Source organism: Arachis hypogaea, chromosome 20 (assembly GCF_003086295.3).
Source record: "Arachis hypogaea cultivar Tifrunner chromosome 20, arahy.Tifrunner.gnm2.J5K5, whole genome shotgun sequence".
Classification (NCBI taxonomy): Eukaryota; Viridiplantae; Streptophyta; class Magnoliopsida; order Fabales; family Fabaceae; genus Arachis; species Arachis hypogaea.
In genome coordinates this window covers 37,238,098-37,252,164 of record NC_092055.1, presented here as the reverse complement: position 1 = coordinate 37,252,164, position 14,067 = coordinate 37,238,098, and the positions used below count along the sequence as shown (strand labels likewise).

The following is a 14,067-nucleotide window of genomic DNA, read 5'->3' as shown; positions in this document are numbered from 1 at the left end:
CTCTTGGGTACTGTTGGATGCAGCTTGCATTCCATTCAGACCCTGAGAAATCATATTGACTTGCTGAGTCAATATTTTGTTCTGAGCCAATATGGCATTCAGAGTATCAATTTCAAGAATTCCCTTCTTCATAGGCGTCCCATTACTCACAGGATTCCTCTCAGAAGTGTACATAAACTGGTTATTAGCAACCATGTCAATGAGTTCTTGAGCTTCTGCAGGCATTTTCTTTAGGCGAATGGATCCACCTGCAGAAGTATCCAATGACATCTTTGATAGCTCAGATAAACCATCATAGAATATATCCAGGATGGTCCATTCTGAAAGCATGTCAGAAGGACACTTTTTGGTCAGCTGCTTGTATCTTTCCCAAGCTTCATAGAGGGATTCACCTTCTTTCTGTCTGAAGGTTTGAACATCAGCTCTAAGCTTGCTCAGCTTTTGAGGAGGAAAGAACTTGGCTAAGAAAGCCGTGACCAGCTTATCCCAAGAGTTCAGGCTGTCTTTGGGTTGAGAGTCCAACCATATTCTAGCTCTGTCTCTTACAGCAAAAGGGAAAAGCATGAGCCTGTAGACTTCAGGATCTACTCCATTAGTCTTAACAGTATCACAGATCTGCAAGAATTCAGTTAAGAACTGAAAAGGATCATCAGATGGAAGTCCATGAAACTTGCAATTCTGCTACATCAGAGAAACTAGCTGAGGTTTTAGCTCAAAATTGTTTGCTCCAATGGCAGGAATGGAGATGCTTCTTCCATGTAAATTGGAATTAGGTGCAGTAAAGTCACCAAGCATCCTCCTTGCATTATTATTATTTTCGGCTGCCATCTCCTCTTCCTGTTCGAAAATTTCTGACAGGTGCTTGCTGGATAGTTGTAATTTAGCTTCTCTTAGTTTCCTCTTCAGAGTCCTTTCATGTTCTGGATCTGCTTCAACAAGGATGTTCTTGTCCTTGCTCCTGCTCATATGACAAAGAAGAGGGCACAAAAAAATAATAATAATAGGGATCCTTTTTTTCCCAAGTATAGAGGTTCCCTTTAGGTGAGTGGAAGAAAAGGAGAAGAAAAGAGAGAGAGGGAATTTTCGAAAACTGTTTTTGAAAAATGATTAGTGATTTTTTTTCGAAAATTAAAATAAAAAATTAAAATAATTAGTTAATTAAAAAGAATTTATGAAAAAGAGGGAAGATATTTTCGAAAATTAGAGAGAGAGAGTTAGTTAGGTGGTTTTGAAAAAGATAGGAAACAAACAAAAAGTTAGTTAGTTAGTTGAAACAAATTTTGAAAATTAATTTTAAAAAGATAAGAAGATAAGAAGTTAGAAAAGATATTTTGAAATCACTTTTTTGAAAAAGGTAAGATAAGAAGATATTTTTGAAAAGATATGATAGAAATTAGTTTTTTGAAAAAGATTTTATTTTTAAAATCTCAATTAATGACTTGATTCACAAGAAATCACAAGATATGATTCTAGAACTTAAAGTTTGAATCTTTCTTAACAAGTAAGTAACAAACTTGAAATTTTTGAATCAAAACATTAATTGATGATGTTATTTTCGAAAATATGATGTAAAATTAAGAAAAATATTTTTGAAAAATATTTTTGAAATTTTCAAAAATAACTAACAAAAATTGAAAAAAGATTTGATTTTTGAAAAAGATTTTGAAAAAGATAAGATTTTTTTTTTAAATTGAAAATTTGATTTGACTCATAAAAACAACTAGATTTTAAAAATTTTTGAAAAAGTCAAATCTAATTTTCGAAATTTTAAGAGAGAAAAAGGGAAAGATATATTTTTTTTTCTTTGGATTTTTGAATTTTTATGATGAGAGAGAAAAATAAGAAAAATGATGCAATGCATGAAAGTTATGGATCAAAACAATGAATGCATGCAAGAATGCTATGAATGTCAAGATGAACACCAAGAACACTATGAAGATCATGATGAACATCAAGAACACATTTTTGAAAAATTTTTAATGCAAAGAAAACATGCAAGACACCAAACTTAGAATTCTTTAATGCTTAGGCACTAAGAATTCAAGAATGCATATGAAAAACAAGAAAAGACACAAAATATGCAAATGCAAAGATCAAACAAGAAGACTTACCAAGAACAACTTGAAGATCATGAAGAACACTATGAATGCATGAATTTTTCGAAAAATGCAAGATGAACATGCAATTGACACCAAACTTATAACATGACTCAAGACTCAAACAAGAGACACAAAAAATATTTTTGATTTTTATGATTTTATGAATTTTTTTTTCTCTTTTTTTTGTATTTTCTTTTAAAAATTTCGAAAATCATTTGAAAAAGGAAAAATAAGGATTCCAAAATCTTTAATATGAATTCCAGGAATCTTGTACTCTTTAGTCTAAAGCTCCAATCTGAGGGTTAGACATGGCTTAATAGCTAGTCAAGCTTTAGAATGGAATTACATCCATTGAGGTGATTAGTTGAAGACCAATCCCAAAGGAGTTTGGGTATGGCTTTTCAGCCAGATAGGATTCAACATGTTACCATGAAACTCTAGAATTCATTCTTGAAAGTTTTGAAGCCATAGAATAATTTATTTTTGAAAACATTATTTTTATTATTTTATTTTATTTTTTCGAAAACAAAAGAAAAATTTTTGAAAGATTTTTGAAAAAATTTTTTGAAAACAAAACAAAAAGAAAATTACCTAATCTGAGCAACAAGATGAACCGTCAGTTGTCCAAACTCGAACAATCCCCGGCAACGGCGCCAAAAACTTGGTGCGCAGAAATAGTGATTACACTTTGATTATGTAAAATTCATTGCTCTTTCTTTCCCTGGTAATGGCGCCAAAAACATGATGCCAATACCATGGTTCACAACTTCGCACAACTAACCAGCAAGTGCACTGGGTCGTCCAAGTAATACCTTACGTGAGTAAGGGTCGAATCCCACGGAGATTGTTGGTATGAAGCAAGCTATGGTCACCTTGTAAATCTCAGTCAGGCGGATATAAAATAGTAATGTGGTTTTCGAAAATAATTAATAAAATAGGGATAGAGATACTTATGTAAATCATTGGTGAGAATTTCAGATAAGCGAATAGAGATGCTTTCGTTCCTCTGAACCTCTGCTTTCCTGCTATCTTCATCCAATCAGTCTTACTCCGTTCCATGGCTGGCTTTATGTGATACATCACCATTGTTAATGGCTACTTTCGGTCTTCTCTCGGGAAAATGATCCAAATGCCCTGTCACGGCACGGCTAATCGTCTGGAGGCATCACCCTTGTCAATGGTTTCATCCTATCCTCTCAGTGAAAATGGTCAACGCACCCTGTCACGGCACGGCTATTCATCTGTCGGTTCTCGATCATGCTGGAATAGAATTTACTATCCTTTTGCGTCTGTCACTACGCTCGGTAATCGCGAGTTTGAAGCTCGTCACAGTCATTCAATCATTGAATCCTACTCGGAATACCACAGACAAGGTTTAGACCTTCCGGATTCTCTTGAATGCCGCCATCATTCTAGCTTACACCACGAAGATTCTGATTAAGAGATCTAAGAGATACTCATTCAATCTAATGTAGAACGGGAGTGGTTGTCAGGCACACGTTCATAAGGAATGGTGATGATTGTCACGTTCATCACATTCAGGTTGAAGTGCGAATGAATATCTTAGAAGCGAAATAAGAAGAATTGAATAGAAAACAGTAGTACTTTGCATTAATCTTTGAGGAACAGCAGAGCTCCACACCTTAATCTATGGAGTGTAGAAATTCTACCGTTGAAAATACATAAGTGAAAGGTCCAGGTATGGCCGAGATGGCCAGCCCCCAAAATGTGATCAATAGATCAAAATATAATCCAAAGATGGTTCCAAAGATATCTAATACAATAGTAAAAGGTCCTATTTATAATAAACTAGCTACTAGGATTTACAGAAGTAAGTAAATGATGCATAAATCCACTTCCGGGGCCCACTTGGTGTGTGCTTGGGCTGAGCTTGAATGTTACACGAGCAGAGATTATTCCTGGAGTTGAATGCCAGCTTTTGTGCCATTTTGGGCGTTGAACTCCACTTTGCAACTTGTTTCTGGCGCTGGACGCCAGAATTGGGCAGAGAGCTGGCGTTGAATGCCAGTTTGCGTCATCTAAACTTGGGCAAAGTATGGACTATTATATATTGCTGGAAAGGCCTGGATGTCTACTTTTCAATGAAATTAAAAGCGTGCCATTTTGAGTTCTGTAGCTCCAGAAAATCCATTTTGAGTGCAGGGAGGTCAGAATCCAACAGCATCAGCAGTCCTTCTTCAACCTCTGAATCTGATTTTTGCTCAAGTCCCTCAATTTCAGCCAGAAAATACCTGAAATCATAGAAAAATACACAAACTCATAGTAAAATCCAGAAATGTGAATTTAACATAAAAACTAATGAAAACATCCCTAAAAGTAACTAGATTCTCCTAAAAACATACTAAAAACAATGCCAAAAAGCATATAAATTATCCGCTCATCATTTATCAACAGGAGAAGCCTTTACCCAATATAGAGGAAAGAGGGGGACGGAATGTTCATCAAGAAAAAAGGGGTGGTGACCCTCTACTGCTTGGATTTTGAAGAAAAAATTCTTGAAATTATGAAAGGATTCGTCAAACATGGAAAAAACTCTCCGACCTTGAATGGCCCAGAAAGACACCCATTGTTGCTTATTATTTTTCCCACTAAAGGGCTTGGTCATATGAAAAAGATAAAAGAAAATTTTCAAAGAAGTCAGAAAATTTAATTCTCGGCTGATAAGCTGGTAAATCTTCATGAAACCCCAAGAATTGGGGTGGAGCTAAGAAGGAATGACACGACAGTGAGACAATACAGCTATTTCAAAATCAGAAAATGGTAGAAGAACCCCATGTGGGTAAAGGACCAATCATACACAAAAAAGAAAGGAAGGTCATCCTCAGCAACCTTCCCAAAACAAACCCAGTCTTCAAGACACGAGGCAATCAACTCGTACTTGGGCTCATCCTCCTCTAAGAAACAAACCTTATGATGAACACGAAGTTCAGAGAGATAGTTGGTATCTACTAAAGGCTCCTCCCCGAGGACAATACCATCTACCCACTCGGAAATTGAAGAATACATTTTTTTCGGCAAAAAATAGTTGAAAGGACGACGAAACCTACAAAGAAAAATGGAAAAAGATCAAAAACAAGGTTTCTAAAAGGCCAAGGCAGTCCCTCAAAAAAAGGATAGAATCACTAGACCTACCAACAGACTCACTACGAACACGCAAAAAACTCCTCTAAGATGCAAAATAAAACATTCGATGATAAAAGAGGAGAAAGAAAAGAACTGACCTTTGTTCACGAAAAGGATCAGGCACGGTAGCGACTAAAAAACTCGAAGAAGGAAGAGTTTTTGTATGAAATACGGGGTGTAGGCAAAAGAGATTTCAGAATGCAAAAGAAAACATAAGAAAGAGAGGGAAAAACATTTATAAACACACCAGGGGCAGAATGGTAAATCGACGTGATCATTAAAGAAACGCACCGTTATCAATGTAACTGCCACCCCACGTGTAAATACAAAAACTCTAACGGACGCGACGTTTGATTAGACGCGACTATTGAATTTAAATCACGTCGGTTACGAAAATCACGTCGGTTTCCATAGCATGTCGGCTACAAGCCCGAGTTTAAATACTCGAATCCAACTCTTAAGTAAAAGAGATTGAACCCAAGTAGGGGCACTGTTCACGCCTTGACCCAACACTAAGGCCCAGGTCCAAATAAGATAAAAGGCTCAATCCATAGATTGGCCTCCCCGTGTAACCGACCTCCCCAGAAGAGGTCGGATACGACGCAGACTCCACCCCAGGGAAGTCGGGATATAAGATTAGCTGGTAGATAACACTCATTCAAATAATTAACTGCCTCTAAAATCTCTCAACCCACTTCCAGGAGCCATATCTCAACTTCCCTAAGATAAAGGGACGGTTATCCTCCTTAAAAGGTGGAACTACTCCAACGGTGGTTATTAGTTCACCACTATAAATACACTGACACTCCTCATGTATTTCTTAGTTCTAATACTCTCTAAACTTGCTTAGACCCTTGCTGACTTAGGCATCGGAGTGTCTTTGCAGGTACCACCCCCCATGTGCGTTCCTTCACACACACAAGTCGGACGACGGCTCCATGATGCGAACCTAGTCGGAGACATCCTCCTTCAGACGATTGGGCCAATCTCACAAGTCCAACCCATCAATTTCTGGTTACCCTTCGTAACAATAATTATAAAAATTAATATTAAAATCGAATTTCTAATATTTTAAAATATATATATTTAATATCTAAATTTTTGTTTATTTTGGTTTCTTCTTAACTTTGTGTATGACTCTGGTGCTCACGTCCTTGTGTTAGGAGCTTGTAAGTGTTTGTGTTATCCCAAAAGAAAAAACTAATTATTTTTATCATATTTTAAATATTTTAAAAATTTATTTAGAATTCTTATTTTTAATTATTTTTGTTAACGAGGTAAATTTAGGCATCACTCATGTAAAGATGGCAAAAATAAAATTTTTTCAATTTGTTTATTTAGCCACAATTAAAAAACGTGTTTTAAGAAACGTGAGTTTATAATAAAAACGTAAACTATGAATAAAATTGAATCAACAAATAAACTAAAAAATTTAAGAGAAAAAATAGTTAAATTATCCAAATTAATAAATCAGAGATTAATGATTCTAACTAATATTAATCAAATGACACTGAATTTTTTTAAATTAATAAAAAATAAATTTTTTAAATCTCAATTTTACAATAAGTTTTAGTCAAGAAATTCAAAAACGAATAAGAATTATTAGACTAAAATAGAACAATTAGCAATAAAAATCAAGAGATTAAAATATAGATCTTAAAATCAGAAAAAATATTAAAAGAATTAAAAAAATTATAAATAAAAATTCAACTCATAAAAAAATTATTAAATTCACAAAAAATAAGAAAAATATCAAAATAATAATGAAATAGAAGTAGAAAAATAATATTATAAAATTTATAAAAAATAATAGAAAGATAAAATAATTTTCTAACAACTTTTGTTGAAAATTTATTTTAAACCAATTATAAAACTGGTGTCAAAGCTAAAGTAACAATTTTAAGAATATAGAAACACTTTTTAATAATGACAACACTACTTATAATTTAATAATTTATATCACGTGTCTTTACCTGAGTCTCCTCCTCCGGTCAACTTTTGTATACCATCTTGCTAATGTAACCTATGATAAAATAATGCTTATTTTTGGTATTATCTGCCTAACAATGTAATTTGGATCAAACCATAGTTGTAAGAACCGAACCGGTGATCAAACCGATCAGGTTACTGGTTCATTGGTTTACTGGTTCAACCGATAAATTACTGGTTGAACCGGTAAAATCGGTTTCACGTAACTAGAAAATATAATAGCAAAGGTATAAAACAACAGCTATTACAAAATACAAATTTACATCAATTGTTCAATGTTGGGAGCATAACCTATTTCCAACAGTTCAATTCAAAAGGTTCTTGTTAGACAAGACAAAAGCAACCATATATGCATTCACTAAAATCTGTTTTGGACATAAAACCAGTTTTGTCAACATGTTTTCAAGCCTAAATCTGCCGAATGATTTAAATTATGAGCAAGATTGGTACCTAACAAAGACAAACAACCATGAGAAATTGATGAATGGATAACAAGCACTTTACTCACAAGTAAAATGGTTGCATTCAACTTGAAAACAACCATTTAATTCAACACACATTTAAAAGCAACACCATAGTAGTTCAACAGCAAATAATTCGACAAAAAGACTCAGAGTCACTACACTAAACAGATGCACAATGGCATAATAGTTCAACAACAAATAACTCTGACAAAAATTGCTAGAAAATCCAGCAATCCTTTTTCTAAAGCAAACAAGCATAATGGCATAATCAAAAATTAATAAAAAATCCAGCAATTCGAGAGAGGAGGCAGTGGACGGAGAGGATGCGCCGACGGAGCAAGGAACCGTGGAGGATGGTGTTTCTGATGGTATATTGGCTGAAGACATTCTAAAACAATATAGGAGAGCAATGGTATAAAATAGGTATTACAAAAACAATGTTACATAATCCATATTTCCATATTTCCATATTTTCATATCCAGCAATATAAATTCACAGCAATGTTACATCAATAAAAACAAACATAACCACTACGAATCAGAAAAAAAAAAAAAAATCTAACAATCTGCCATCAACTAGTTCAACAATATAACAAGTTATAACTCAACAATATATACATAATCAACAATCTGCCATTAACCTATCAGTTATTCACTCCCTTAATCAAATTAAAATCCAACTAAATAACTAAAAAAAACAGAGAACAGATTTCATAGTTTGGAGACCAACCTGGATGAGGCAGATTCTAGCGACGGAGAGGCAGCACTGCAGCAGCGACGGAGAGGTGGCACCGCAGCAGTGACGCAGGAGACGCGACGACGACGACGAGAGACGCGAAGCCACGAACTCGACGTACTCGGACACACTGTGAAGCCAGCGAGATGAAGCAGAGGAAGAGAGTCTTCGAGACTGAGAGAGACTGCGAGGAAGAGTGTTGGTGTGACGAGGGGAGAAAGAAGACGACAGGCCGACGGTGAGGTGAGGTGAGGTGTGGTGATCAACTATGTATGGTGTGATGAGAAGCTGAGGAAGACTTGAAGGACTGCTGTTTTGGCTTTTGGGGATTTAGGGTTAGGGGGAAGGGGGCAAGGGGGTATACGAGAGAGTGAGAGACATTCGTTTTGAAAACGAAAAAAAAAAAAAAGGTTTTCCAAACCGGCCGGTTATACAAAAACCGCCGGTTCTTCGGTTTTTATCAAAATCGGACGGTTCAAACCGGTTTTATCCGGTTCTATTCCTTATCCGGTCAGAATGACTAACCAGACCGACCAGATAACCGGTTCACCGGTTTTTCGATCGAACCGACCGGTTCGGTCCAGTTCTTACAACTATGGATCAAACAATATTGATCCCGGGAAGGAGACAATTTTTGTTTTTGGTCTTCGGTTAAGCCCAGAACCCTACCCGAGACCTGACACCGTCTTGAGTATATCTTTTTGTTGGACGATGGGCTTGAGTATAAGTTATCATTAAGCCCAATACAGAATGACAAATTAATTGGCCGGTCCAATTTCTACCAAATATTTTGGCCCAATTAATAACTGGCCCATATATGATATATAGCCTAAATGTTTATAAAATGATTACCTGATGACATTGATGTGGAGGCAACCAATTTAAGTTGATTACTGGACCATGACCGAAACATATAGGGTGCGTGTGGTTTTGGAAGAATTATAAATAATTTTTAGAAATTTTAAGATGAAAATATTATATTCCTATGTTTGGTTCAAAGTTTAAAAAAATATTTTTAAATAAGTTTGATTTTAAGAAATTAAAATATCATCATTTCAATTTTTATCTTTTTCTTAGATATTCCCATGAAAATGAAATCTGAATAACAAAGTAATACTTAAACCACACACTCCTAAAAGTTGATTACTGGATCGGAAAAAAAAATTTTTAATTACTCTGTTGGTCCCTATAGTTTTGCGAAATTTTCAATTAGGTCCCTATACTTTTTTTCTTTTTAATCGAGTCCTTGTACCAAATTTTTTTTAATTTGGTCCCTACACTTTTTTTTTCTTTTATTTAGGTCTCTATACTAATTCTTTTTTTTTAGTTGGATCCTTATAAAATTAAGCCAATTACTACTAAGAGGGACTTAATTGAAAAAAAAAATAGTGTAAAAACTCAATTAAAAAAAAAAATATAAGGACCTAATTGAAAATTTTACGAAACTATAGAGACCAACAGAATAATTAAACCAAAAATCAATTCTGCAAACATTAGGTGCGAATAACCCCTAATTATAACTAATTAGATGTTGCAAAGAATATCCCTTTATTTTTCATTTTTTTTTTTTTGAAACTTAGGTGCTTTAGCGTATTTCACTAATTAACTGTTTTATAGTGTCTGATTATGTCCTTACCTCTTTGACTATAACTAAGAATAGATGTTACTAGATAATGAGAATATACATATTTCTTTTTTAATGTCCAAAAACTAAATGCATGTATCTTTTAATCTGAAGTCTAAACCACAGTCTGCATTATTCTCAATAAAAGTCCTATTAATTTGGTCTAGTTTAATTAGATTATCTTACTTATGTATAACACAAGTAACACTCTCAACACAAGTTTTCTTTAGTTGAAAGAAATGAATCGAAATCTTAGTTAGGTGATCATCTCGAGATATTTTAGTCTAATAAATTATGGTATTGTTAGAGACAGTTAAAATAGTGTGTTTAATCTAATTTATGTTTAAGGCTTGTTTAATGTTCATGACTCATCTGAAAAAGAAAAATTAATTTAAAGAGTTAATTGATAAACTTAAAAGTAGAGATCACGTATAAAAAAATTAAAAAAGAAGAAATGATGACAACCCTTTGACCTCTGTTTATTAGGATTCATCCAAAATTATGTAACTAAATTAGACTAAGAATCTTCACTTTAAAAGGAACATGTATAGGGAGGAGGTTCATTGATGGTTTAGAGACTAATGGATTTTTTCTTTAACTCGTACTAAAGTTTGTTTGATTCATTTCAACTCACATGATTCCCCTTCAAATTCAACTAACTAAAGCTACATTGTTTAAGAAAGAAGAGAAAAATGCATGATCAATAGTAAGAAAAATGGGAGAAAAGAAGAAAAATGATAATCGATTGAGAATCACATAATCTTAAAAAATTAATTCAATCGAATGAGATCAACATGCTCTTTTGATCACTCGAACTACTCAATCTTGTTTCTCAACTCTACACCCATCACACCATGCGAAAAGTACTCGAGCTGTCTACAGAATAAGAGAGTGACTCAAGGGTGAGAGATAGAAGAGATGAATTTTGTACAATCTAATCTCATTACTTAAGAGAAAAGATACAGACAAAATGAAATCGTTGATCAATTAATTCTTGCTGATCATACACAAATGTATATATACTCTAATTAGAATTATCTTTTAAAAAAATTACAATCAGCTAATTAATCTAACTCAATTAGTTATCTAACTAATCAACTCTCACATGTTCAAATAGTTAAAGGTTATGACAAAAACAGAAAAATGATTAGCCAACTCAACTTGCTCATAGTGGATTAAGTCACATAAATCAAAATTGAAATTTTAAGATGGTCCATTTTTAACAAGAAATTATCAATTCGACTCTACTAGTTCAAATTAGTGAGTTAACGAGTTTGACTTTCATTCTATTGAATTTCTCAATAAATATTTTGTTAAAAAAATCTGTTTAAAAAATTTTAAAAAGAAAAAAGTTAGACAATTTAAATTGAACATCAATATAAATTTTATCATACATTTTTTTTACCAAAGATAGGGAGACTCGAATTCGCGACCTTTTTAGGTGAGTATGAAGAGACTATGCTGTTTGCGCTATAACTCATTGGCAATTTTATCATACATTTTCATAGTATAATATGCGCAATTTTATTCTATTATAGGCCAATTATTGTTTCATTAATTGCATCAAAAATCCAAAATAGCAAGTTATCCAAAGAAATGAGTTAACTCGCAACTATTGGACTCGAACCCTCAAAACCTACTTTTAAATATACTATGTTTTTTGATAACTCAACTAATTTTTTTTTCAGTCAACTAAATTATCTTGTGAGATTCGACTCACTTTGACGCCCCAATATTGATTTGCACTACCTAACAAAACTTTGAAAGAACAAGAAAAGTAACGGTGGTTTATTTCTTGGTCTTTCAAGAGACTAAAGAGCTGCTTAAGAAAAAATAATAGCCTACTAAATATCGTCGAGTGTTAAGACATTTGGTCCAATCAGAGTCATTAAAACTGGTTTGGTGTCTAACAAGCCAAAGTCTTCTAAAAGATCAAGACAATATTTTCTTTGAGAGAGAAAAATTCTCTCTTTTGATTGAGCAACTTCAATGCCCAAAACATATTTCAAGGGATCCAAATCTTTAATTTTGAGATGCTGGTTCAAAATTGTTTTAATAGCAGCAAGTTTCAGAAATAGAATTCTCAATTATAACAATATTATCAATGTAAACCAGAAGAATAGAAATTTCAGCACCAATGAATTTAACAAATAAACTATAATCAGAAATAGTCTACTGGTATTCATGAGATAGTAAAAGATTGGCGAGTTTCTCATACCACATGCAACTAAATTGTCGTAAACCATATAGAGATTTCAATAATTTGCAACATTGATTCGGGTTGAGTTGGCACAATTCCAACGGGCAGATACATATAAATATCTTCCGAGAGGTCAGCGTGCAAGAAAGCATTATTGACATCTAATTGGTGTATGGGCCAGTACTTCATGGATGCCAAAATCAGGACTAATCTGATGGTGGTAGGCTTAACAATAGGAGAAAATGTCTCCAAATAATCAACATCTTCATTTTGAGTGAATCTCTTAGCCACAAGATGCGCTTTGTATCTATCAATGGAACCATTCGGCTTATGGTTTATTTGGTAAACCCAGTTACAGCCAATTGACTTGACACCTGTAACACCCTAACTACCAAAGCTCACGCTTCCGGCTGCGTAACTCTGATAGCTCGGACATTACGACGACACTTATACTATTTAATACTAAAATATGAGCCTGTTTAAAACTTTAAACCGTAATACCACTCCCAAAAAATACTTTCGTTCGATAACGTACAACCATAAATACCATACAACTTACAGAAACACATAAATAGTACATCCATATATATATATATATATATATATATATATATATATATATATATATATATATATATAAATAATATTACAAACATTATCCAATACAATTCCTATCCCTCTTACAGAATATCTCAAGATAAAGGCGAGGGTACAAATAATAGTCTAAGGCAATACAGAGCATCTCAACAACTAAATAAACTTCTCGTGACTTCTGCGCCCATATCCTGAAAGGGGAAAAATGTAGGGGGGTGAGAACATCATCCTCGAAAGGGTTCTTAGTAGAGGGTTTTTGGAAATTACTGTAATAGGATACGTAAAGATAAACCGTACTAGTGTTTAATAACCGTCTTATGCCTCCTTTTCAAAAACAATGGTTTACAATAAAAGTAAAGTCTGAAAATCTTTTCTGAAAGAAGAACCGTTCAATTCTCAAAAACTCAAAAGCCTTTCAAAACGGTTTATCTATGCTGAACCAAAACAGCCTTTCATATTTTATTTCAAACCAGAAACACAAAACCGAAATCAACTATCGGTTCATCTCATTTCAACCACGGCCCTAGGCCCAAACAATCCAACCATCAACCAATCACCACAGCTCAACAGAGTCCCAGTAGCAAACACAAATAGGAAGATGCAAGAACAAACAAACAGTTATTGCAAGTAGAAAAATTAGCAATTATTCACATAGGCAAACCAAGTATAATATGCACACCCAAACAATGTCACATAGATGCATATGATGCATGCCTGTCCCTAGTGGCTGATGATATCATCTGTCGGTTATATAGCCAACCCGACACGTCCTGGTAGCTAACCATGGACAGAAACACCCATCGCGGAGCAAGTAGGTTTGAGCTACAACCCCATTGCTACTACTCGCTCAACCGAGAGCCAGTAGAATAACCACTACTGCGGCTACTACCCAGGCGGGTGTTTAAAAGCTCAACCTGGAGCGAGTGGAATCACCACTACTACCGCTACTACCCAGGCATCACAGTCTCTAACCTGGAGCAAGTGGGACGAACCACAACCCTTGCTATTACCCAGGTATCTCAAGCATATCTTCATTCAGTCCCAGCCATGGATCAACATCCATCTCAGCCATCCGACTTAAATTCATAATTCATAGTCAGCCATACGGCCCATAACTCATTCAGAAATCAGCCATAAATCAATATCATACACAGCCATTCCGGCTCGCGGTTCAATCCAGAACCAGCCAATATTCATAGTCATACACAGCCATTTCC

At 34.3% G+C, this 14,067-nt stretch overlaps 1 non-coding gene across 1 annotated transcript; it reads left to right on the top strand.

Annotated features, from left to right (window-relative positions):
- Positions 1 to 324: 324 nt before the first annotated feature.
- Positions 325 to 432, top strand: LOC112787675 (small nucleolar RNA R71). The gene has a single exon (XR_003195075.1). It is a non-coding gene; the product is annotated as a small nucleolar RNA R71 (small nucleolar RNA).
- The last annotated feature ends 13,635 nt before the right edge of the window (positions 433 to 14,067 follow it).